Source organism: Protopterus annectens, chromosome 5.part0 (genome assembly GCF_019279795.1).
Source record: "Protopterus annectens isolate FY-2018-M chromosome 5.part0, PAN1.0, whole genome shotgun sequence".
Classification (NCBI taxonomy): Eukaryota; Metazoa; Chordata; order Ceratodontiformes; family Protopteridae; genus Protopterus; species Protopterus annectens.
Genome location: NC_056735.1, coordinates 1,903,138,481 through 1,903,165,867, shown reverse-complemented (window position 1 = coordinate 1,903,165,867; position 27,387 = coordinate 1,903,138,481).

Sequence of the window (27,387 nt, the reverse complement as noted above, 5' to 3'; positions counted from 1 at the left end):
TGCAATTACTTTTCTATTCCCAAGACAGTAGTTTCTAGATCTCTCTGAAGAAGGATGTTTAATGGCTCAGCAGCCAAAACAGAAATGACTGGCGCCAAAGAGTACATCTTTTTTGTTCCTCTTCCTCTTTTCAGCCGTGATAACACAAACGAATCCACCTCAAACATAGTAGCTGCCGAAAGACATCTTTTTTAAAGATGCAGTTAAAATATCAGGAGGGTTAAAATGTTGGATACCTAGAAAAGGAATGAAATATATCAGGAGGGTTAAAATGTTGCAGTACCCAAAAAAGGAATTACTCTTGCCATTGTAATAAAAGTTTTTTTTTACATCTAAAAAATAGCATCACGTGTTCCATGCTCTCCGTCTCATAACAGGCCATTAAATATGTTCGGAGTATGTCTTCCTGGGATAAATCCAGATTGGTTTCCATAAACCAATGATGATGATAAATCCATGGAAAGGCTAGAAACCTGACGGAATAAACATTTGCTGTGGATGATTGTCATTGTTGATGTGATACCCAGACCTCATGTGCAAAAAATTTGAAAAATAGGTTGTAGATGGATGAATGGATGAATTTTGCAAGGATTTTCTAATCATTGCCAGATAAAATTGATATTTATTTAGTTATTGCAATGATAATTCATCAGACTCTAGGGTTCTTATTGGCTACAGCTTGTTTATTTGATGCAACATCTCTGCTTTCATAAAGCTCCTGATTTATTTGGAAAAAGCCAGCATCTCTGAGATGGCCAGTACTGAATTTCCTTGTAACCTTGCACTATCTAACCCCCTCAATCACATTGAAGCTTTTCCCAACTCTTATGCCCAGTGCAAATGAACAGAGCAATGTGTATATTATTTCCTATATAACAACCTGCACCATCCCTGCTAATACTCTGCCATTACCCTGAAGTACTTTATAAAGCTGGAATTTGTACTGCCCATTATTTTAGAAAATTGACACCTCTCTCTTAAATAAGACATATGAAAGTCAGTCAACTTGGAATATTCTTGTGGGGACAAATATGTCTTCTGAGTAAGAAGGAGGCCAGATGACACCTGGGAACAAATTTTGCAGCCTTCTATATACCCTGCCTCCATGTTTAGACTGTTTATATTTAATGACAGCACCCACATGAAGGATCAGTAATACAGCCCCTCAATGCTTTCTTAATAATCACCTATACTGAACATACTATGTAGTGAGAATCAGTTTTCCTGTTAACTCCCCTCCCTTTCTTTCTGCCTTCCCACAGCCTAACCCTTCAAAAAGAATAGATATTGGAATAATTTGTGCCTCCTGTCAACAATAAAATAAAATCTTAGGTAAAACTTTTGAAATCACAAATGAGCAGTTTCTATGAACTGAAACTTTAAGGAATTCAGAGAGTGGTGACTCTGTATGGTCAAAAGGCATACGTCTCTGGTACATTGTCCCGAGTCATACCCACACCTTTCAACTTCTTAGGACAAGAATTCTAGACAAAGCCAAAATTAATGGGAGAGGACCAAAATCAGGGACAGATTTTAATTTTTGGTTCTATAAATTTGGAAATTTGACACAATAACAAGTTTTGCATTAGCATGCATTTTTCGAAAGGATACGAAGTCTGAACCCCAAAAATCTGGCATTATTTAGTGACTTCAATCCAAAATGATTTTCCAGACAACCACATATTGTATGAGGTACAGATTAAAATATGAGACAAAAATATGGATATTCTGCAAAATTCTGGACCATTGACAGGTATGGATATGCCCACCAGAGATGAAAAAAAAACATCCTTCAATTGAATACAGTGAGTTCAATGAAAGATTCTGCTGTCTTCTGGAGATAAAGAAGGAAGAATCTCCTTCCTCTTAAATGTTTGATTGACCTCCTAGGCTCTCATGATAAGTTCTATGCCAAACAGAGCAAAATCAAACATATGAAACTAACACTATGTACCATGTTTTGCAAATGAGCCAGCTCTCAAACATGCTGCACTGGTTTCCTGCTCCAGATGAAAGAATAGTTAAAACCCATTGCAGTATGCTAACCCACTTCAGCTTTCTGTTATGTTAATCCTATGCCTCATAATTACCTAATAATGCATACAATGTACTGCCCATGAGATATGCATGCTCTTGTACTGGTTGCATTGCAAACCCTCACAATATCTTCTCTAGTTAATTAAGCAACAGCTCTTATATAGCAGCTGATGCCTCTTTCCTAATGCAGGTAGAAGGGAAAGGTGGCACAGCAGAAGGAGAGACAAAATTCCCTGACATGCCTACTTCCATTCAACCTGCAGGGCAGCAATTATGCACATAGCATGTACTGAATTATTTAACTGGTAACAGTAGAGGCGTAGCTATAAACAATATGGGCAATGTCAATGCTGAGCATGTGCTACCTTATACTGCAGCTCCCTCAAGGTTAATGGAACTTATTAGGCTATTCATCTGTGAGGATCTTAAGAAGTCAAGCCCTGCAGTTCTGTGGTAATTATTAACCCTTATATTTTATTTTTTATTTATTTTACATTTGTTTACCGGGAAAGTCCGACTGGACACAGGTCCGTTTTCAGCGGAGGCCCGGGGAGAAAAGCTCCACAAATATTACATTACATTAGTTAACATTACCATGTATACAAAACATTAGTTAACATTAGCATGATACAAAAACAGTATTCATGCAGACAGGTACACAATTAGTTACATTACATCAATAATATTTACAAGGTACAAGCTATTCAAACTCAGAGTACAGTATGTTAGTTAAATGCAAATAAAAACAATAGTTTGATATGAGTTTTGAGTATCTGCTAAAATTTGAGCAAAAGGGTAAGGCAGTAGAGAATACTTTAATTTCTAGCTTTGTGTCACTAAACTATTAGAGGTTGAGAACAATGGTGATTATTTGTGAGAGTATTAATAGCAGTGAGTTGATTTGCTCTAGCCTGGGGGAAGACATGAACATAGCCAGTTTTGCATAAAATGGGATTTGATGTTTTTTTTGAAGAGGTAAGATGAGGATGTTGAGGTTAGGTGCTCGGGTAGGAGGTTCCAGGTTTTTGCAATGCAGCAGGCATAGAGTGATTTGCCAGCTTCATTTTTGTGCTTGGTGACAGTTATGTGGTTTTGTTGTGTTGATCTTAGGTTTCTGGAGGGTGTATAGAGTTGAATTAATTGTTGAAAGGCTGGGGTTTTCAAAGGAAGGTAGTAGAGCTTATGGACAGTGATAAGTTGGTTGAGTAGGAGGATTTGAGGTAACTCAAGCCAGCTGAGTTGTCTAAGGGTTTGGCAGTGATGGGACCTATGAGTGTCTTCATTAGCAAATTTGGCAATTTTGTTGTAGCATGATTCAATTTTGGAAAGTTCTGCTTGGTGAAGGTTTGTAATGATTGGGGAAGCATAAAGAAGTATAGATAACAGATGAATTCTAGCTATGGTGGCTTTTGTGTGTATGGTCATGTAGTTGTGGTTTCTATAGAGGAGTCCGATCTTTTTATTGACTTTCTTGATTGTTTGAGAAATATGGATGTCATATTTAAGTTTATTGTCAATTTCTACTCTTAAGAGCTTGGTGTGTAGTGTAGGAGTAATATTAGTATTGTCTTTGGATATTATTGAAAAGTTATTGTTTATGGAGGAGATCTACATGGACTGAAAAGAATAAGTTTAGGTTTTTTTTGGGTTACGCAGTAGTTTGATGTTGGTGAACCATTCTTCTGCTAGGGTAAAGTTGTTTTGGGTTATAATTTGGAGTTTATTGAGGGTGTGGGCTGTACTTATTACAGTGGTATCATCTGCGTATTGGACTATTGAGGCGGAGGATAGGGATGATGCTATGTCATTAGTAAATAATGAGAATAGTAGTGGGTCAAGGATGGACCCTTGTGGTACACCAATGGTTACTGGGAGTAGGGGTGACAGGTGGTTTTCCCAGAGAACAGCTTGTTGTCGGTTAGATAAGTAGCTACTGAACCAGGATAAGGTGGAAGAATTTATGTCAAAAGTGGCCAGTTTTTCTAGGAGTAGACTATGGTTCACCATATCAAAGGCTTTGGATAGGTCTAGGAATATGGAGGATACGAACAGGGTGTTGTTTCTGTGGGTATTAATAGAGTTTGAGAAGGATAGTAATGCTATGGTAGTACTGTGCGAAGGTCTGAATCCATGCTGGGATTGGGATAATAGATTGTTGTGAAGCAGGAATTTCATTAGTTGTGAGTGGCCTACTCTCTCTAAAATCTTTGATAGGGATGATAGTATTGCAATAGGGTGGTAGTTTGTAAGCTCAAGGGATTGTCTCCCTTTATGTAATGCTATTATGTGTGATATTTTCCATGATTTGGGTACTTTGGATTCAGTTATAGATCTGTTAATGAGAATGGACACAGGATAGGCTATGGCCTCTGCAGTAATTTGTAGGAATTCTGCTGGTAGTTTGTCTACTGCTGGGGTTGTTGTCTTCAGTTTGTTGAGGAGTTTGGTAATAGTTGTAGTACTGACTGGTTCTAGGGAGAAACTATGTGTATTATTATCTGTATTGGAGGGGGTAGGGGCTGTTATTGATATTGTGTGAGTACTAGTTGTTTGGGTATTGGCTAGGGCTTGGATGGTTTCAGTAAAGTATTTGTTAAAGTGGGTGGGGATGTTGTGTAGACTGTTTGGTAGTACTGGGGAAGGAGTGGAAGGTTTTCCTGGGTGTAATAGGTTGTTAATTGACATCCCAAATTTTTGTGGGTTGTTAGAGTGTTTTTCCTGTAGGGTTTTATAGTAACTAGTTTTGTCAATTTTATGTGTTTTTGGCTTGATTCAGTAGTTCATGATATTTTTGTTTTAGGATTGGGGTTTTGTGTTTATGGAATTGCAACCAGGCTTTGTCTCTTTCTTTCATTAGGGATCTGGTGTCTTTTGATAGCCATGGTGCAAGGTTGGTTTTAATTCTGGTGGTTCTAGGTGGAGCATGGGAGTTTAGGATGTTCAGGAAGGTTGTGCTGAAGTATTCTACAGCTTCATCTAGCGGTAAGTATTTTAGTGGAGTTCATATACAGGATTTGAGTGAATTTATTAAGTCTTGAGCTATGAAGTACTTTTTTGTTTCTTATGACCCTGATAATGGGTTGTTTAGTTAGTTGGGGTTGATTCCTAATTAGGTATGTTGCTTGATGATCACTAAGGCTGTCAGGGAGACAACCTGAGAGATGGGCTTGAGTGGGGTCAGATACTAATATCCAATCCAGGATTGACTGTCGCTTAGAGGTTTTGTCTATTCTTGTAGGAGTATTAATAGTTTGGGTAAAACCATGGAGGTTAATAAGACTGTTACAGTCAGACCAATCTATGTTAAAGTCACCTGCAAGAATGGTTTCCTGTGGATGAGTGATTTTCATCCAGTTTAGTAGGTTTTCAAGTGCATTAGTGTTGTTGCCTGGTGGCATATAACCTCCAGCTAGTATGATTTGTTTGTTGGGGTTAAGTTTTAGTGTGGCTAATATTAGTTCTATGTCTTGGATTTCTTGAGTGTTGTATTCAATTTGTTCTATTGAGAGGTGACTTTGGAAAAGGATGGCTACACCCCCTCCTTTTTTGCCTAGACTATCTTTACATATAATATTATCGCCAGGGGCTGTTGTTTCATTATTGTGGTGGATGGGCTTAAGCCATGTTTCAGTAAGTACTATGATGTCAGGTTTGTGTAGGGCTTATAGGGCATGTAGATCATGTGTTTTGTTGAGAATGCTTCTTATATTAATGTTTAGAAGGAGTAGGGATGAGCTAGGCCGGATATATATTGGATTGGGGTTAGTTGGGTAGGTGCTATTGCAGGTGTTGGAACCTGGATTTGGATGAATATCACCATAGCATGAGAGTTTTTTAGTATGTGGATGAAGAGTTTGTTTAGTTTGTGAGTTATTTTGATTATTTTATTGGGTGAGTTGGCTTGAAGTTTGTAGGTGCTAATTCCATAAAGATATGAAGGTGATGGAGAAGGGTAGCGGTCACTTGGAGTTATTGGTGAGGAGATAGTAATGGAGGTGGTGATAGTTGAGTCAGTTTGCCATGGTGGTGGAGGGCTGATATACAGATGTATGTGGTAGGATGAGAACATGGATAGGAGGAGGAGGAGGAGGAGAGAAGAGAGGCCTATTGTGTGTAATAGGGTGATTAGAAGATGTTTGGTTGGAGTATGGACCATATTTTTTAGTTGTGAGGTAGGTTATGGACTAGGATAGGGCTGAAATATGGTAGAGATTGAGTTGAACTATAGGGTGTGGTCTACAATATGGAAGTGTAGAGATGGAGTTAGATTATAGGGTGTGGTATCCAATTTGGGTTGTGTAGAGAAGGATGTGATGGGCTGTATTAGTGTGAGGGGTAATTACATGTACTGTGTGATAGGACAGTTGTGTTGGGGGAGTGGCTAGGGGTGCGGTGTATAGCTATAAATGTAATTGATGTGGGGGTGGTTGGGAATGGGGGTAGGGTATTGGAGCGAAGTGAGCCCGAGCGTAGCGAGGGCAAATGGAGCAGGGACGAACAGAGCCAGTCCCGCGCTAGCTAAAACAATCAGTTCCACAGGTAAATTTGTTATTACTTAATGTAATTTGGTGGAAATACTGTTGGTCATCTAATTTAAGTGTAGGATACCTAAGTTAATTAGGGTTAGTTAGCTGCTCTGACAGTTTATTCATGACTATGTTTAAGAAAACTATAACTATTGTTAGTAAGAAGTGTTTTACTTTTATTCTCCTTTAGTTTAAGGTTTGATTCTCCGTTTTCTAGGGAGCAGCTAGGAGTGAGGGTTAGATGGACTATACTGCCATCCTGTGGTTAAAAAGAGGAATCATGCTCCCTAGCGGAGGGTGACTAAATAATTATATCAGGGTTAGCTGTTTAGATGGCTGGTCCATGCGGTGCGCAAGCCAGTAGTTAACAATTTCAGGGGTGAAATGCAATTATGCTACAGTAGGTAGACCTACTTTTTGTTTAAACACTTGACAATTGGAGGTCCTGTTTTGGTTGGAGGGCTAGATAGCTGCGCTACTGGCTTCAGGACTAGGGAGTAGCCAAGGGCAGTGTCTTTCCTAAGTATTCTTGCTGTAAAAGGAGGAAAGGAACATGTGAGACACTAACTACATGAGTGCATATATTTGCAATATGAAGGTCCAAGGATGGGCAGCACAGGCGCGAATCTCCAAAGACAGACCACACGAGTATATATTGGCTACCTATATGTTTCCCCTATCCATGAGGGTCATTGCTTCTAAATCAGGGATGAATATGTGACTACCCATACATTTCTCCAGCTTATGTTTGAACACAGAAAGAGAATTACTCTGCTTCATGCAGAGGGGAAACTGGCTGCATAACAGTGGTACTCTCTATGATACATACCTATCTCTCCAGCATGTTTGTTTAGCTTACAAAAGAGACTTTGGTCTCTTGAACAGGTGTTTCTGATACCAGTGGCCTTTCCAATGTGTGACAGAAAAGGGTCTGTTAAGGCTCTATACACAAAGCAGAGGTTGCCTATCAGTATTCTATATGATACTGAGAAAAGAGGTAAGACTTTGAGGTGATCTGCCTAGGTTTTATGATTTAGGCCCTGGATCCTTTTCTAGTGAGGAAGCATTGTGGTCATTCCAGCTATGACACGTGTTCGGACAGGTTCATTCTGAAAGGGGCATTATATTATATTATATTATATTATATAGTGCTGAGTATAGAGGAACAATTAACAATATGGATGCTATACCTTCTATATAAACTGTGCAATGAAAAAAAGATTTCCTTACAGTAGCGGACATGTGGTGATCAAAGGAAAGTTCATTGTCAACAAAGGTTCCTGGATATCTAACTACAGGATCAGTTTTCAGGAGTGCAGGGGGGGGGGGGCTGTTTGTAATGTTATATTACAGGGGGAGTTATGCTTGGTAAAGGATACAATTATACATTTCTTGGTATTTAGTTTTACTACATGGTTTTGGCACCAACCAAGGTTTGGCTGTTCCCAATCCTAGTGGAAATACATTTCAAGTTAAACAGCCTGCTGTAACAAATGCAATTAAAATCACTTCTGAAATCATGCATTGCAACATTTGTAAATAAAAAAAAAAACAGTATCAGGAGAGATGGATGCTTTTATCTATGGATCTATATTAAAAACATAGCACTATAGAAAATTCAGGAGATGTACCATCACTGATGTCTAAATGGCACTCAGGTTTGATAACGGCTAATTCAACAAGTATAGCTGCTTATAATGCACTGAGTTCCCCTCAGGTCTTTCTCAGACAAAATTCAAAATGTTTGCAACTATCATGTTCAACTACTCCTAGAAAGACACAAGTCACAAACAAGACATGCACTGGCTACTACTTTATACCTGACAAATGTATCTTCAACCTTTCCTATCTGTCGCAATGCATTGGCACCAAAACCCTTTCTCCAGCAAAGGGTAACCTTGCAGTCAGTATTCCTCTGTATTTGTTGACTAAAACTGTCTCTGTGGCATACAGGGATTAAGTCATGGCTTTGACCTGGATGACTCTGTTCAGACAGCAGCCTGGACCCTGGCAGAACTGGATGGTGGGTGAGGAAATGACAAGAGGGGAGATTGCTTCTCTTTCTCAGGGAAGGATTAGGGGCAGGTGTCTCATAATGAATGTTCTGCCTACAGTCCCTGACAGAGCAGAGATAGATGAAGGCATCTATTTACCAGGACTGCAGGTCCCCTGGGGGTAACATTACTCATAGAACCACATGGCAGGCACCTACATGACCCCACTGAAGGTGCAACACTTGGGAACTCATGGTCAGTTGCGGGGAATGGCTGTGATCTCACTGCTTAAATGTGAATGGTGGAGTTTCAGCAACTGTAGGAGTGACCCGAAGATTGGCAGGGCACAAATGAGAAAATAAAATGTAGCAGAAATAAGCAAATGCACAAACAAAGTCTGCAAAAGATCTGCATTTAAGTGCAGATATCACCAGTTTAACTAGCCCATACAGCTATGCTTCCTTCACACAAAACTGCTGCTGCTGCCTGATATGCTTCCAGGCCAGTCTTTTAAAATAGTCAACACTGAAATAATCATCCCTGACATGCTTACCTTTCTGATGTTATCTATTTTCTCATTGTGTACACCCCTCTGTAATTCTCCCAGGACATCATGTGTAAAACAGATTCAAGTGTATTTTAAGCCTGGAAAAACCTCTTTTGCACTAACAATCAACATACATTTACTTATTTATTGATATTTGATTACTAGGAAAGTCTGACTGGGTAGAAACCCAATTTCAGTGGTGGCCCGGGGAAAAAATCTCCAAATTATTACAAAACATTTTAAGAACAATAATTTTACAATCTTCAAAAATAAAACAAAAACATCTGCAGTTTAAATAATTTTAACAAATTACACATAATATAAAAACATTATTTAATAACTGATGCAAGGTATATGACAATCATTTAATATTTACAGAAATTTAGACTAGAGAAATTAGGGGTAACTTACTCTAATACAAATAGGAATTGCAATATGAAGTAAGGGAAAACAGGCTTATGGTATATTTACAGAGAAAGTCAGACAAGAGGATTAGATCGCAGTAAGGAAATCAGTGAAGAAGGGAGAGTAAGGAAGCATAAGGAATGAAAAGGTACTTGTTCACATTGAGGGATATAGTTTATCTTGGTTTTGAGCAAGAACAGAGCTAGATTTTAGCTAGGAAGTCTTTCAGACTGGTATTGAAAGATGGGAGGGAGGGTATAGACCTGATGGATACAAGTGAGGAGTTCCAGGCCTTAGTAACCTTGTACGAGTACAGACATTGCCCAGCAGATTTGCTAGGTTTGTAGACAGACAGTCATTTTTGGCCACTGGAACACAATGACCAACTGGGAACATAGCTGTAGAATGTTTTTTTAGTGCTGGACAGGCAAATGGTTGTTGCATAATTTTATAGGTGGTAAGAAGCTGTGTATATGTTAATTGATGTGGCAGTTCTAACCAATTTAGGCTTTTCAGTGCTATACAGTGGTGGATTCTGAAAGGGGTATGTGCTGCAAATTTAGCAACTTTGTTATAGCATTGTTCAAGTTTTAATTTCTATGAAGCTTGGAGGTTATTAAGAATAGGAGTGCCATAAAGAAGAGTGTGGAGGAGATTAGTGGTGGCAAGTGTAGTTTTAGTTGCTTCAGTGAGAAAGTGTTTGGCTCTGTAGTGCATCCCTAGCTTTTGATGAGTTTTTTTTATGCAATTTTGTATATGCAGGTCAAATGTAAGATTATCATCCACTATCACCCCTAATAGTTTGCTATGAGAAGTGACTTCAGTGGTTGTATTATCAAGACAGAGGACTTTAAATTTTGATTTTTCATGAGAGAGGGATTTGAGGAAAAAGTAGTAGTTTGGTCTTTCTTGGGTTGAGCATGAGTTATAAGTTATAAAGCCATGTTTCAGTGGTTGCTAAAGATTCCTGAGTGATTTTTTGGAGGAGTACCATGTTGTCAGATGTGCAAATGAGAGTGGAATCATCTGTGTATTGTATTAGGGTGGCCTGTTGTGTGGAAGTATAGAGGGTGTTGGTGAAATTTTAGAGGAGGAGACCAAGGATAGAGCCTTGTGGTACACCACTGGTGACTAGGAGGTAAGTAGAGAGCATGGAGTGCCATTTAACTGACTGATACCTATTGGACAAGTAGCTTTTGAACCACAGAAGGATAGGATGAGAGGCTGAGAGAGACCTAGGGGAGATATTTGAAGTAGAAGTTTGCTGTTACAAACTGTGTTGAGGGCTTTAGAGAAGTCTAGAAATAAGGAAGAGACTAGTTTGCCATTATCTCTAGCTTTATTGACAGTATCTATATAGGTTAGAAGAACAATGTTAGTACTATGGGAAGGATGGAAGCCATATTGTATAGAGGATAGGAGCTCTTACTGCAGGAGACGTAGCAATTGTTTTTGAATACATTTTTCAAGTATTTTGGCAAGGGGAGATGAGATTGATATAGGTCTAAAGTTATTAATGTCTATTGAAATTCCTCCTTTGTGCAGATGGATAATGTGTGACTTTTTCCAGAGAGAGGGAACGTGGGATTCCCAGACTGACCTATTTATAAGGCTTGACACAGGATAGGCAATGCTACTGGCTGCTATTTTTAGATATTCGCATGGAAGGTCATCAACTGAAGTAAAGTATGGTTTAAGTTTGTTTAAGAGAAGTTTTATATAGGATGTGGGCACAGGTTTGAAGGTGAAAGTTGATGTGGTGATATGTGGCTGTTGGGCATGGTTGGGAGTAGATGTTGAGGAATCCTTGGTTAGAGATACTATACTATCTACAAAGTAAGAGTTGAACTGTATTGAAGTTTTGAGTGATGAGTTATCAGGTGAGGGGTTTGGGTTAAAGTTTTTGGCCAGGATGTAAGATTTCTTTAATGGATGTCCAAAGTTATTAGGGTTGTATTTACTATTATTCTGAAAGTTATTATAGTATAGTTTTTTTTGTCTTCATTTATTTCCTTTACAAAACAGTTATATAGTTCAACTATATGTAAGTACAGTTTACATCCATCTGTCTCTTTTATTAACATGACATGCAACAGCTGGCATTTAAAGTCAAAGCAGCCTTTGCAAGTGTTTTCTTCATGCTAGTCAGTTTTGACTCACAAGGACTACATGATTTGCCTCAGGGCTATAACCACTTGCTTTGTGTATTTGTCTGATATGGTAAGCTGGGTTGCTTTATCAGGGAATGTTTAGCAGGGTTATCTTGCTGACAATGTTCCTTTCCATCTGTTTGTCCTCTTGCAGAACATTCCTTTTCTTCACCACTAAATCAGTGATGTCAAAAATCTTTGCTTTTTTGATAAGAGAAATTTAAGGCACAGTGAATATAGAATAAAAGCTTTCACTTTTTTCACACTCATCACATTGATGTGATCAATGTCCTCACCATTTTACCTTTTTCTGGGACTAACAGCAACATTTCATTGTACTAGCATATGGAGAATTGCTGATATCACCAATATGGGGAGGTCCACACAGCTTGCCACACTATTTCCTTTTTTTAAAAGAGACCACAAACCTTTAATATAAAAGACAAAGAGAAAAACTGCGCAAGCACCAATCAAGGTTTGTCACTTGGACCTGACATGGGCTGCAAGGAATGATGATCTCTTTCCATATTCAGATGGTTGTCTTAGCCAATCGATAGAATATAGGGATCTCTACTTTAAGGAAATGTATCTATCAATCTATTTATTTGTACTTGAAAATTAGGGTACAGCACTGATCCACATAGACTCATCATACTTTGCGCCTTGCAACCTTCTTGTAATCCAAACTTTCTGAAGCAGTTCTTCATGCATTTTTGCTCATATATTCAGCTATTCTTTTAATTTCTCTATATGTGTGAGTAAGGCTGTAACTTACAGTCTAGCTTTCGGATGCCACATGTTGGCCTCAGAGACCACAGGAATCAGCCTCATTAGCTCTTCTTTGTTCTTGTATGTTAATATTTTTATTTGTGTCTGCCCTGAAAGTCAAACAGCATGTAGAGTAGATGACCGACCATTTACCCTGCTGCCTGTGGTGTTACTATCATTAACTTCCTGGGCTGCTGACTCCACTGATTGAACTGATGATAGTAAGGGCTTTGTTGAGGGTATAATATAGGTGGGTAGGTAGATCCTGCACTGATTTTACCAGAAGGTTTGTTACGTTTCCCCTTGCTTTTCATGTTCAGTCACTTATATAGCGGCCAGAAGGATAAGGGACCACTTATAAACAATTAATGAATTTAATTGTTCTCATTTTTCCATTTGCTTCTTGTTTTATTGCTTCAGACACCATCATAAACCATTCATAAGTTTATTTTCTTAATTTTTTTCTATTTAATCCTCTTTGTATTGCTTCAGAGCTCAAGGAAAGCATGTTCCATGTTCTCTCCACTGGAACCGAAAGCATTCACTTCATTCTTTTTTGCTAAGTAAATGAATCCTATTAACCTAGGCTGCTTAGCTGAACAGTATTTTTTCTGTGAATAGACTGGCATTGACTACTCCTGATTACTTATTTTCTTTGATTGATTTTTCTCCCGGTAAATACCAGACAGGAGTATTGCTTCAATAAAATGACCTTTCATTTGCCAGTCTTTGTCCATATCCTTTGTCTATATTGTCCTTTACTCTGTTTTTTCATGTCTCTTTGTACGGATTTATTGACTATTTCTATATTTCCTTTTCTCTTTCTTTGTACTGATTTTTAACCCTCCTCTTATAGGTTATGGTCTTTCTATCAATTTAGACCTTTGCATTTCCAATCAGTTTATCATTTCCTCCTGTTATAACTTTTTCCATATCTGTCATTTTTATTTTATGCTTTTTTCCTACTCTCTTAATACTTTATTACCCTTCCATGAACTGATTCTGACAACAGGTATTGCTTATTTTGGATTGATCCATGTTTTTCCATTAAACAAATTCTATCGACTCTAGGATAGAAGTTTGAAATTTTCCACATTATTTTTCCTCCACTACCTTTTATCCATTTTTAAACATTGTTTAGATATTCCCCCATTTTGCGCAGCAGCCTTCAAAAATTCCACTAATATTATACTGTTCTTTTGACTCGTTCTCTGTAATTGCTCTACTGCCAAAAAAAAAATACTGTTAGTTAGACAGTTATTCCTAGATAGAAAAAAACTCTTCTAAAAATACTGCTTGGTGGACAGTTATTCCTAGATAGAAAAAAACACTTCTAAAAATACTGCTTGGTGGACAGTTATTTCTAGTTAGAAAACCACTTCTAAATCTTTGATGCAGATCTAAAACTGTTCTGCCAATATGGATTTCATGAATTGCTTTGTGTGATATGCGACAGGACGTAAAAAATGTAATCCAGTCCTTTGCTGTGGTTGTACCAAGTGTGCACCAGCTAGCAGTTGCCATTTTTATGACCCCCATTAAAATGAATATCTGTCCAATCAAAATATACTAATTTATTTATGTCTCCTTTAAAACCAACAAGCACATAAACTGTCCATTAACTATTTAAAGAATGTGATTTAGCCGTGTCTCCATTAAAAGAAAAAAAAATTCAAAACGGATATATCCATTTCTCCTTGCATATGAAAACTATGAAAGAATATTTGTTTCCACTTTTTCAGCACGCTTTTCTTACATAATCATTTCTTTGTTCATTTGCACTAGTGGAAAAGGAATTTTAATAGTCTTTATGCATGAACCGATCTGCCTATTCCTGTCTCCAAGCTGACCATCCGTGCTTCTTGGTTTGATTTCCTGATGTGATGTGAGTACTTCTAATAGAAGTAGTTAAGCACTGTCACTGAAGTGCATGCATACAGAACTTTGCTTTTGTTTAATTTTGCCACATGCAACCAGGAGATGGTGATAATAGTACAAATACATTTTTGTTGTCATTCCATTTTCTTTTCTCAACCTCTCTTGAGATGAACATTTCAACAACTATGAAATGTAAATGATGGAAAACTGAAAATTGTTCTAATTGGGATGCATGAGTTTTTAATTGCCATGGCTGTGTTTGAAATTGGATTAGTCAATGAGATTTGACTCATATTTACATCAAAGAACAGCCAATGTCAAAAGCAAAAACAGAACTATATGAGTAAGATGTTCCCCTTTACTCCCAAATTTGCATGATCTCTTGAGTTAGTATATTTAAAGGTGCAGTGTATGACTGCAGCAAGGCTTGACTCCCTGCAGTTTTTTTGCTTGCTTTTTATTACTACTGAAGCTGACATTGTGTGTTGTTAAATTTATCTTGGGGTTTCCTTTAACAGCATTTATGAAACTACTGTTAAATAGTCCACATACACACACGCGCGCGCACACACACACACACACACACACACACACACACACACACACACACACACACACACACACACACACACACACAATGTGTGTCTGTTTTATGCTGGTGAAATAGTACTTGCCTTTTAAATTAATTGGAGGGTGTGTCAGACAGGAATGGTGTTTGGTAGTATAGTGCAGAGGTTTAAGGCTCTGCACCATAATAAGAGCCACACTTAAGTTATGGGATCAATTCTCTCACTCACCAGTCACATATGTTCTTGGACTGAATAAGTAACTTAACTGGAGCAGTCCTGCTAAGTTTCCTTTCAGGCATTTGTGACTTGTGCCGTTCTAATACAGACTGCAGGCTCCTCATAGGGACCATGTCTTTTCTGCACATTAAGGTTTTACTTATGCACAAATAATAGTATTTCATCAGGACAGAACTGAGTGTCATGCATAAGAATTTAATTATTCCTGCAGTTTTCAATGTACCTAATCCAGAATGTATACACCTCACCCAGCACAGCCCTTCAAACTGCATTTACAATGATCCTAGGAGACCTCTTATACCCTGTGCACTGCTTCATTGATTCTGTCATCAGCTCTGTGGTACGCAGTAGGACATCATAATCACACAGGCAGCGCCATACCATTTGAAATGTTATTCCTAACTTCCTTGGATGCGTACTTTATACACTTACACTAGCCTACTAGCTGTTACTCTGCATTCTCTAATAAATAAATCACATGGACATTGTACATGTTGTAGTTCCACCACAAGTCAAAGCCTTTAGTTCTCTGACACTGAAGCAAAATCATTTCATCATGGCTTTTACGCCTTACTGCTTAATTTCTTTTTTTCAAATGCTAAAAAATTACATATTTCCAAATGACTAGTAGTCCATAGAAACATATTAGCTTGATCTGGAATGTGTTTGTATGTATACACATAACAGCTTTATTACATGGATATCAATAATCAATAACTGTAATAGTAAAATAGAATGATGCTAAGCCTTTTATTTTGGGTCCAATATTTTACTTTAATATTAATTCAATGCACAAGAGCATAACAGTTTCTAAACATGCACTATGAAAATGTAAATTCTCTAAAGCTTGTTTTCTACCAGAAAATTTTTTTGTATCCTCTTAATTTTTTATCAATATATTGTTTGTTCAAACATAAAAATTACTAACACTCCTAGAAATCCAATCATGTGAGCAGTCACTGTAACAGTACATCTCTGAAATAATCAATGGTAGGGAGGACTTTTTTTCCTCATCTGCCTGTATCCATGCCAAGCATTTTTCACTGTGCTTGTTTAGGAAGAGAGTAAACAATAAATCCCCCCAAAAAGGATTAAGAGGTAAGCTTTGTCTATTTTCACCTTTTTTCCCATGTCAGAAGGGAAATAAATAAGGAAAATGCCCTGGGATTCGGAAACAAGCTCACCTGGATGGCGATAAGCTACTCACTCTTTATCAAAGTAAGATTGTTGTCATTGCTCTTCTTCATGGAAGATGGACAAGTCCATTTATTTGGCCATGCTTCCCTTCACTTTGCACAGGGTGACCCTTTGCATACCATTAATTGGCACTTGGTATAGAACAGTGGTATCCTGAGGGCATTCTGAGTACCTTACAGAGTGTGTGCAATGCACCTGAAAAGGTTACCAGCACCACTAGAGTAGCACCTGCTGAAATTCTAAAACCCCATAAATATAATCGTTGGGAGCGTGTAATTACAAGTGCGAATTTGGTAGAATATGCGCCTTCTCTGAGATGGCAGTATTTTCCCTGTGGTTCTCTCAGGATTAGTACATACAAGTAATAGAGGTACGGAGGCTGAGCTCCTTGTGTCAGAGGGTACAGGGGCTGCCCTGCAAAAAATGTACAACAGCTGTTTTCAGAATTTACTGGGTTTTTGATCATACCTGAGTTTATATTTTCCTTAGTGTCCGGACTTGCAGATCCTCCAGGGGATTTATTAATATGTGTGTACAAGCCAAGCTAAGCCTACATGCTACATTCATGTTAATACAATTAGCAGTGGGGCTCACTGAATATGCAAGCTGCTAAGCAGGCTTAGATAAAGTTGCAAACTTTTAATTTCAAAAATTTTGGACATGTATGCAAAAGCAAAATGTGTGTAATTTTGGTACCCAACATGCAAAATACATAACCTCCATGACTATCTGTATTGCCTTTTCTAAAGTTAGGTTAACTTCAAGCTCTAACTTTTGATGCACTTCATCACCCAGCCCAATCACAATCCTGTCCCTTATTTGTTCATCTTCATGCTGTTAGAACTCACAATTTTCTGCCAGTACATACAGTCTGTCAAAGACTTCACTACATTCATCTGTCGCATGTACACTTCTGCAAAACGATGCTGTCTCATATATTATGTATGTATGCATATATATATATATATATATATATATATATATATATATATATATATATATATACACACACACACACACACACACACACACACACACACACACACACACACACACACATTTTTTCTCAGAAAATTATATATGTGTGTGTCTGTGTGTGTGTATGTGTGTGTGTGTATGTGCCTGTGCGCGTGCGTATACACACACACACACACACACACACACACACACACACACACACACACACACACACACACACACACACACACACACACACACACACACACACACACAAACATCTGTGTGTGTATACGTCTGCTTGATTTTGTGTATGTTTCTGCGTGATTATATGTATGCCTGGAGGGCATTGTTATGCTTAGAGACTAGGTTGTCTGCAAAATTGTTGTGTTTACTTACTTATTTATTTTTTATTGCTATATTATTTTTTATATATTTTTGATGTAAAATAGTTCCTCCGCCTAATGTTTCAAACATGCTGTAGTATATGTAAATGGTGAAGGAGGAAACATTTTACTTCCAGAATATAACAGTTTAAAAATATCCAGGTATTTATTTTTTGGTTCCTTACTCCTAAAATGTTTGGTTTATTGCCAGTCACTGGAGATTGAAGTTACTAAATAATGACCTACATTTGAGTTTCAGACTTTCATTTCCTTCAGAGAAAAACATAAATCCTTTTATTTAAGCATGTTTGTAATTTTATAGACGCAATAATTAAAAATCTGTTCCTATTTTTGAGCCTTTGTTCCCCCTTTATTTTAGGTTTTATCCAGATTTCTTCATCTGAAAGTTCCAGAGGTATGCAAACCTCTTCACTGCTGCTGCCAGTGGTTGATCTCTCTCTCTCTCTCTCTCACACACACACACACACACACACACACACACACACACACACACACACACACACACACACACACACACACACACAAACACTTCAGAATACAAATCATTTAAAATATCCTCTTATTTTGAGCTTTTGTTTCGTGTTAATTTTAGGCGTATCCAGATAGCTTGAGCTAAGAAGAGAGGTACACAAACCATACCTCTCAACTGTACAGATTTTTGCCTCATATTTTTGGTCTGTTTCTCATAAAATTGTGGTTTTCTGGAAAATCATTGAGGGTTATAGTCAGAAAATAATGTCAGTAGTTTGAGTTTCAGACAATACAATGCAGAAAATGCATGCTAATGCAACACCTGTTGTTTAATCTCCTTTCTAAGTTTGCAAAACAATATTTCCCCATTATGTACACCTTTGTCCAGATTTCTTGCCTCTCTCTCTCTCTCTCTCTCTCTCCACCTTTCTTCTTTCATACATGACAGAAACATAGACTTATCACACAGCTTGCACACATTTTTGTGTTTTATTTATTTTACACGTTAAATGCAAAGTGTTCCACACAATCCAGAGCAATAAGCTGCGCTGTCCAGGAACATTGAGCAGCACCCAGCATAATACAAGGCAAGAACAACTTGAATATAATTAGAAAGATGTACAACAGCAGTAATTAAATATTTTTTGTCTATGTGTAACAAAGGAAGTAAAGACAGTAGATGCTTTAGGGGGTATCTGTATATACTGCAGTTAATGCACATCAGGTGTGTATCCAGAAAGTTAATTTGACTGATGTCATAATATAGATATAAACAGAATAATGATCCGATATACATTGTAACAGTTCTTCCATACAAAATGAGGCATGGTCATGTGACATATGCACACAAATGGATAATCCTTCCTGGTGCAGATGCCACTCCATACATGCTGACTTAAATAAGTGTATCAAAGCACATGTAAATGTAGTGTAGTGTAACTGATATTTAGCCCTGAAGTGAGCTTTATTAAAACATTAGTAAGACCTGTTTGTTGTTATTCTCCAGATGTACCATCCACAGGCTAATTCTGTTACATTTTGACAAAGAAGAACCCGTGATAAGAACTATCTTACAGCACTGATTACTTTATGTGCTTTGTGTACACAAAGCACGGCTACTATATCATTATATTGGGCATGCTCATAAAGAAGTACAGCAACAATTACAATAATATCAACTACCCAGCATAAAAACACAAGAAAGTGTCATAGCACAAGTTCACTCACACTTTGTTATATTTTGCAGCACTGCACATATTAAGAAATGATATAGAAAGCCATGTCTCCTATAAAGTCCCAGAGTGTTAACAAAAGAATTAAATGTATGCATAAATGTTTGAAGTCATGCAATACAGATCATTATTACTGAGAAAATAAATAATTCCTGTGAGCATTCACTGACATACTCAGCATTACATCTTGCCAGACTTGAACACATTTCAAGGTCAGATCACAAGGAGATGTGCCTCAACCATTGATTCCACAGAAAGATGCATATCTGATGTGTCATGAAGAAAACACTTGAAGGAATTACATCACTATCCTATTATAATGCATATGGCTCCTCTAACATGGAGGGTGAGATCTAGAAAAAATGGCCCTCTTACTGTGCCATATCGACATACTTTGCCTAAGTTTCTTCTGTTTGCCAAAATTGTCTGATAGCCAGATCTTACTATATTCAAACCCCTGCTAATCATTCTACGCACTTCACAGAGCTGTGTATTAACTCTGTCAGCCACAGGAGAAAATAATAGCAGTTGTCACAAACAATACATTTCAAGGTGTGAAATAAGAAACTCTTTCGATGTTAATTAATCCAATATAAATTTTTCTGAGGGATAAAAAGGATGAAGCTGTGTTGCTATTCAAACTGTAAACAATCCAATATCACTGTTAGGTGGGTAAGCCACTGTTGTCTGTCCGCATTGTTTTGGACATACAGTCCAAGATTCAAACCTCTGGCTATCTGCATAGATATGCTGTACAAGTCTTATTAACTGCAAGTGCCGCAGGAGCACTCTGAACACAAGAATCACAGAACACCTATTTGACGGGCGTGAAATCTTCAATGTATTGAAAGGTGTTTGACATAAAACTGGACAGAAATCACTTGATGCAATGTTGTATGTGTCACTTCAGTACTCTCACATGATGTTGATTTGTGTTATAGTTGAACAGCCACCTATGTCCACAAGCTGCAGGGCTATGTATTAACCACATGGACCACAGGTAAAGTTGTACCATAATGATGAGACAAAACATATTTGAAGGCATGATATCATCTATGTGCAGCAAAGCAGCTGTTTACTAAAAGTAATGGAAGATCCCTCTCCCACTGTAATTGTACACATTACAACTGTGGTGGATGTAATTCATGCATAGCAGTAAACTGACACTGATAATATTCAGTCGCTGGATGGTTTCAAACACCTACCTATGTGACCACATAAGCTACATTATATTGTGTAGACTGCATATGTCACAGAAGAAGTTTTACTACAAATGCGCGACAGTGTGTATTTGAAGGCATTCTATCATCTTATTGCTTCAAAGCATATGTGTGCCTGTAAATTGGTTAAAAGAGTGGTGTGATTTGTCTCTTTTGTCACAAAATATTGCAGGATGATAGGTGTACCCAAACACACAAGTTGTATAATACAGTCACCACTAGGACTGTAGAAGTACGATTATACACAATGGATAGATTATCCTGGATTCAAACTCATGGGTTACTAAGGCAACAAGCTGCAGCTCATTGTACAATTTCCTCATACCACAGAAGAAGGTTTACTACTAGGTTTAGATAAGGCACATTTCAGGAAGTAACATCATCAGTGTTTAACAGAGGAGTTATTTGTGCTAAAAATGGACAGAAAGTAGTGAAAGACAGGTTTTCAAATCTATAACCAGATATGTGGATGACACCATTCTTGCCTACATGTTCATTCATGCACAGGCTGACATAAATGAGTCTATGGATTAATGTCTGATATCAAAATGAGTAGCTAGCCAAGATCACAAGCTACAGCACATTGCATGAATTGCAAGTGCCTCACAAGATGTTTATTTGTAACTGTGACAGTGTATATCTGAATGGATGACATCACCATTATTTTCACAGGAAGACGTGTTTGCTAAAATGGAATGAAAGCAGTGGGAGAGCCCACTGCCACTGTACATAGCATGAGAAAGACACACACTAGTCACTTACTGCTGGATTCAAACCACCTACCTATCTACTTGCACAGTCTAGAGAACACAATATCAACAGCAAGCACCACAGGAAAAGTCTTATTATAATGATGAGATAGTGCACTTTTGAAAGCATTATAGTATCAGTGTGTTGCACAAAATCTGCTTTGTCTAAATATGTAAGAAATTGATGGAGGAGCCCTTTCCCAGTGTAAATATGTGTTCTAAGTGGAACTATACACAATAGATCTTTTGATGGAGTCATTTCTACATGACAGTACAGAAATATACACAATCACACTATTTAAGCAATGGTGGATTCAAACCACCTACCTATATAGTTACACAATCTAAAGCACACAGTATCAACTGCAAAAGTAACAAGAGAAAACTAATAATGTAAATGTGAGATAGAGCACATTTGAAAGGATGACCTAATAAGTGTATAGCAGAACAAATGTTAATGTAATAAACGGAAGTGGTAACACTGTCCTAGTGTAAATGTTTCTCCTGAGTGTTAGTGAGTACGTCAGATCTGTTGCTGAAGCCTTGCTTACTTGTTACTAGACATAGTCTAGTTCAACACTGTTGGATATGAACCACCTACCTATCTAGTTACATAATCTAAAGAATACAGTATCAGCAGCAAGCACCATGGATAAAATCTGATTACAGTACTGCGATAGTGCACATTTGAAAGGATGGCATCTGTGTATTGCACAGAATGTGTTTTGGCTAACAATGCAACAGACTGATGGGGAGCTCTCTCCTAGTGTAAATATGTCTTGTAAGTGGGTGTCTATACAAGGGATCTGTTGATGAAGCCAGTTTGGATGCCTGTATGCATATAGTAATCATTTGTGCATAATATTCAATATTTTCTCATGCTTGGATAATGTGCAGTGTAAATACAAACAGACAGGTCACAAATATGACAGTTCACAGCTTAATACACCTGAGGAAGTATGTGTGAATGGGTCCCACACCACTGTACATTATTTGCAAGTCTCAATGTGTTGTAACATAATTTAACATAATGAAGTGTTCAGTCAATATCATGGTTTACTTTACATATCTTGAGTACAACAGTTCATTACAGCACAGAGAAGTAATACAAGACACTCACATTAGTTTAAAAAAACACTCCATGAAGTGCAGTGCTGACAAGCTCATTTGCATAACTGATGGCAAAGTATTAGGGCATGTGTAATTAAATTTGGATGTTTTGAACTTAGAATGAGAATGAACAGTAATGTATTGGTTTATGGTGCTCCATGCCAAACTTAAGCCATATAAGCAGTCTAGGCATACAAAAAGGTCTGATTCATATCCAATTCAGAATAGATGTCTGCTGTATTAATGTTTTATGTGTCAAGATTTTTATTTTTATTTATCCTTTTGTTGACCAGGTTAGTCCCACTAGTCTAGCATTCTTTTTCAGAGGAGACCCAATGTGGTATTTATACTATTAGGGGAAATTTGGCCAGGGCATCAGGGAACTTCCCTTACTCTTTTTGATAGGTGCAGTAGGATCTTTTACATCGACATCAGCTACCACTGACTCAAGCAGATGGAACCTTGGTTTAACGTCTCTTCTGAAGGATAACACACTCAGGAATGCAGCACCCCCTCCACCCTTATGCTACACTTTTTTGAGTTTCTAAGCTGAAGAAACTTGATCCGTCCCAGGGGTTTTGGTAGCTCTCCATTTATTCCAGGCCTGATCCCGAGGACTTGAACTGCCCTCCTCTTTTTTCCATAAGACAGTTGTTGTAATAACTGCAGTACATTACTAATTATATGGACGATACAGGAGTATACTAATACAACCTTCATATCTGGTGATTCTGCTTGTATTTAAGGCATGTTGTAGTGCTTCTTATGCAATTATATGTGTTTGTATGACACCACTGAGCAACTCAGTCAATGCATGATAACAGACATGTAGATGTCAGAATATGCATGGAAATGCAATGCAATTCATCCTGTCACCTGATGTGTGTATAGCAACAATGTTTCCACATGTGCCTGGTGTACTATTCTGCTTGTTAACACATAAAGCCTTGATTGTACCTAATGTGTACACTTCTTTCTGAGAATGTATGAGCATTTTGTGAATGACTATGAAACACGGAAGGGACTAAGCCTATTAATGCTGGTGGAATCCTGGATTATGGAAATTGGATTTAGTGAGCAGCACACTTTATAACTCTAGTTACAGTTGCAGCATCCCATATAGAGTACATTTAACTGGGCAGCCTGTTCAAGATATGAAAATAACTGCCTCCTTTTACTTCCATTAGCCTGTGCTTCCATAGCACAGTGAGGCAAAGCATAATATGAGGGGCAGAAGGCTAATGCAGCTGAAGGCAAAAATTCACAAGTGTTTACCATAAGCCGTGAACTGCCATTTGCCATCGGTTACTACTGCTGGCATCACCCAAATACTGAGGACAAAGATTGACATCACAGATGGGGGGGTAGGGAGAAAGGTAGGGGGAGAGGGAGACAGACATAAAAAAAAACTATTTATGGGCTATTTCTGGACATCTCCGGTGTGTGTAACTCTTAGGTTTAACATCATAATTATTCAGTAATATGCTGTAAAATATTGCTCCCTACAGGGTATAATTAGATTAAGACAGAGGCAGGAGAATGCTGGGTTAATAACATATGTAGCCAACAGTTACACACAAAATACTCATATAAAAATAGTCAATAAGACCTTGAGATACATCTGGATTAGAATCCTTGCCACTATGCAAAATGCAGTCTATAGACCTGAGCATTATCTCAGCACACCAATAGGAACATGATGTTAAAATCACCTCTTTGAAGGGACAGTGACAACAGATTGAAGCAAGAGAGACTGTAGGCATAAGGCTTCATCTAAGCAATGACAATTGTAAACTCCCATGAGGTGTGCATGACATCCAGCAGCCTAATATATATGCAAGATTAAAAAGTAATGAGACAGAAGGGGGGACGGGGGAGAGAAAGAGAGGTGTAGACAAGGAGAGACATACAAAAAGTTTTGTTTATGGGACAATAACGTTAAGAGTAAATGCCTCAAAGTGGTACCTTTAGTCTATATTTCTACAGCATAATGGGGTTAAGCAAATTTGTGCAAATTTAAATGGACGAGTGCAGGTGACAGTAAAATAGCAACAGTTTTTGTCATAGGATATGAAATGCCATTTGCCTTCACTTGGCAATGGTGTGTGATGCCCAGTGTTATGGAAATGCTGAGGACAAAAACTAAAGGTTTTCTTATAGGTAATTTCTGGCCATATATATATTGTGTGTATGATTCTATATTTTGATAAAAAAAAACTTGTGAAAAAGGCATTGATAGAACAGTGGTGAAAATGAGGGCCAAGCAGAGGGTAGGACATGCGGGAAAGAATAGAGGAATGTGCAGGATGGTGGTGTGAGAGCACCATAGCTATCCACTTCTGCACAAGATCAATGTAGACTTGTAAACAGAATTTGATGAATTTGGAGTCACCACATCAGGGCTGGGTGACAACAACAGAATAATGTTGTATGACCTATTGAACCAAATCAAGTGTGTCAAGCAGACATATAGGTGAAGAAGAGAGCTTTGTATGTTTAAAGGTAACACCTGATAACACCGGTGACCTGTGTTATGCATTTCAAAAGTTGAATGATTTGCTTACAATTATTAGTCATAAATCTAGACTTACTGATGACGATTATAACTGGCACTGCTTGAAGAACTGTTGTAAAATATATTAATGATTGGGCAGATGAGATAAATAATATTAGGCAAAGTTGAAATAGAATACATTTAGGAAAGGAAGTGTTTACTTGTTAGTAAACATTACTCAATCCCTATTAAACAAGATACTACCAAAGACAACTTTAGAAATCATGATACTAGTATTCAGCAATCTAAGAATTCAGACCATGCAGAGGAAAATAAAAAAGAAGGAAAGGAAAATGTTCACAGTAAATAATAACGAGGAAAAAGAAACTGATTAATGTCTGTAAAGCAAAGAGAATATGTACTTACAAGGACACCGCTTTATGTAACACACTGATTACAGGGAATGATACAGTGTTCTATCAGAAAATCTTCAGTCTACATAAAAATACATCATTTGTCATGAAAGAGAAGGTAGAGAAAAAGGGGCAAGGGGCTGGTGAAAAGGAAGACAGCAAAAGTGAACTTGGAAGGATTGAAGAACATTACTGTATGAAAAAAGAGGAGAAAGACAGAAGTTGACAACATGGCTCAAGCTACAGATGTACAAAACCAGCTGGGTGAAAATTTATGTTTGCAAATGTAAGAAGCAATGAAAACAGTGAGGCTAACAAAAGAAGATGAAGATTCTTCAGATCTGGAAAGATCTTCAGAAATGATATACTTGCAATTGAAGATTCAGTTATTAGAGGAAGTGATACTTACATTTACAGACAAGATAATGAACATTGAATAGTGTTATATTTGCCAGGAGCAAAAATACAGGATGGGAAAAGGCCTTAGAAAGCCTTAATGTAAGGAAGTATGGATCTGTTTTATGGGATTGGCCATACAAATCATCTCAAACTTCAAATACTCTCTAACAGTTAGTAGGAAACTTGCAGTCCTCTTAGATATCATAGCTTGTAAAGGTGTTAGGACATATTTGTCACACATCACACATAGAAAGGAAAGTCAGGTCACCATGAATGAAAATAATTTTGGGGTAAATACCTACATGAAAACATGTCTCATTTAAAAAAATGGAAATGTGTAGAGCATCCAAACCTAATTTGGGGCGTACATGTGTTCAGACAAGATGGCATACACTTGTCAAGACCAGGGAGGAGAATTTTTGCACCAAATATATTGCAATATTTGACAAACTCAAGACAGAATTTTTGCCAGATTGAAAATGTAATATTTCACAGATAACAACATTTGATGCATCTCTGGTGACTGTTAATACTAAGATTATTAGTGATTTTTTTTTATTGGAAAATTTGCTACATTCCTGCAAGATTGCTGTTATTGTTTATGAAACATGGTTAACAGCAATGACTGGAAACCAGTTCTATCAGGTTATAAAAGTTTCTACTGTGACATAAATTCTAACAAAAAATTAGGTGGTGGTCTTATGACAAGGGATTAAAGATTGTTATGAGACCTGTGATTATTGCATATTAAATGATAATATTAATACTATAGACTTTGTAACTGTGGCAATAAAGACAACCCTGGAACATTTAACAATTTTTAGAGTTTATAGATCACCAATGTCAAGTGCTGATGACCTAGAGGAATTCATACTTTTGCATAAAGCACAGAAGGGAAGAATAGTGGTGGCTGGGGACTTAACTTTACCAAACACAGACTAGAATAATATTGATTCACCAATACTAGTAAGGAAATTATTTACAACATTATGTACAGGAGCAACAATTGCTTCAGACTGTTAAAAAGCCTACCAGGGAAAAGAAAACATACTAGACATTGTTTGTGTTCCTAACAAAATTATTGTTTCTTCATGTCAAGTTTTACCACCATTGATGTGTAGTGATTACAGGGTTATAAAGGTCAAATTATTGCTGGATAATTCTGCCAAACTGAAAGGTAAACCAATGCACAGAAGATTAATTACAGACTACATGGAAGCAAAATAGTCACTGTGTAAAACAAAATGGAGTGATACATTCAGTGGAAAAACTGCAGAATGAATGTGTTGAGTTTTCAAACAGAAATTGTGTGAATTCTAAAAAAAAAAATAAAAAAAATGTTTAACATCAGGATCTAGACATGCAACATCAGGATGATGTATTTCCATAAGAACACAATACCTGATTAAGGTGAGAAACAAAAAATTAAGAAATGGAGAACATGTCAAACTATGTCTTTGAATACTGAAATATACAAGCTGGACAGGCAAATTAAACACAGTGTGAGACAAGATCAAGAAAACTTGAAGACAATTTATATAAATATATTAAGGATAATAGGAAACCATTTTATAAATACATTAAATGTGGTAGCAGTACAGACATATAAACTGATAAACTGTTGTAG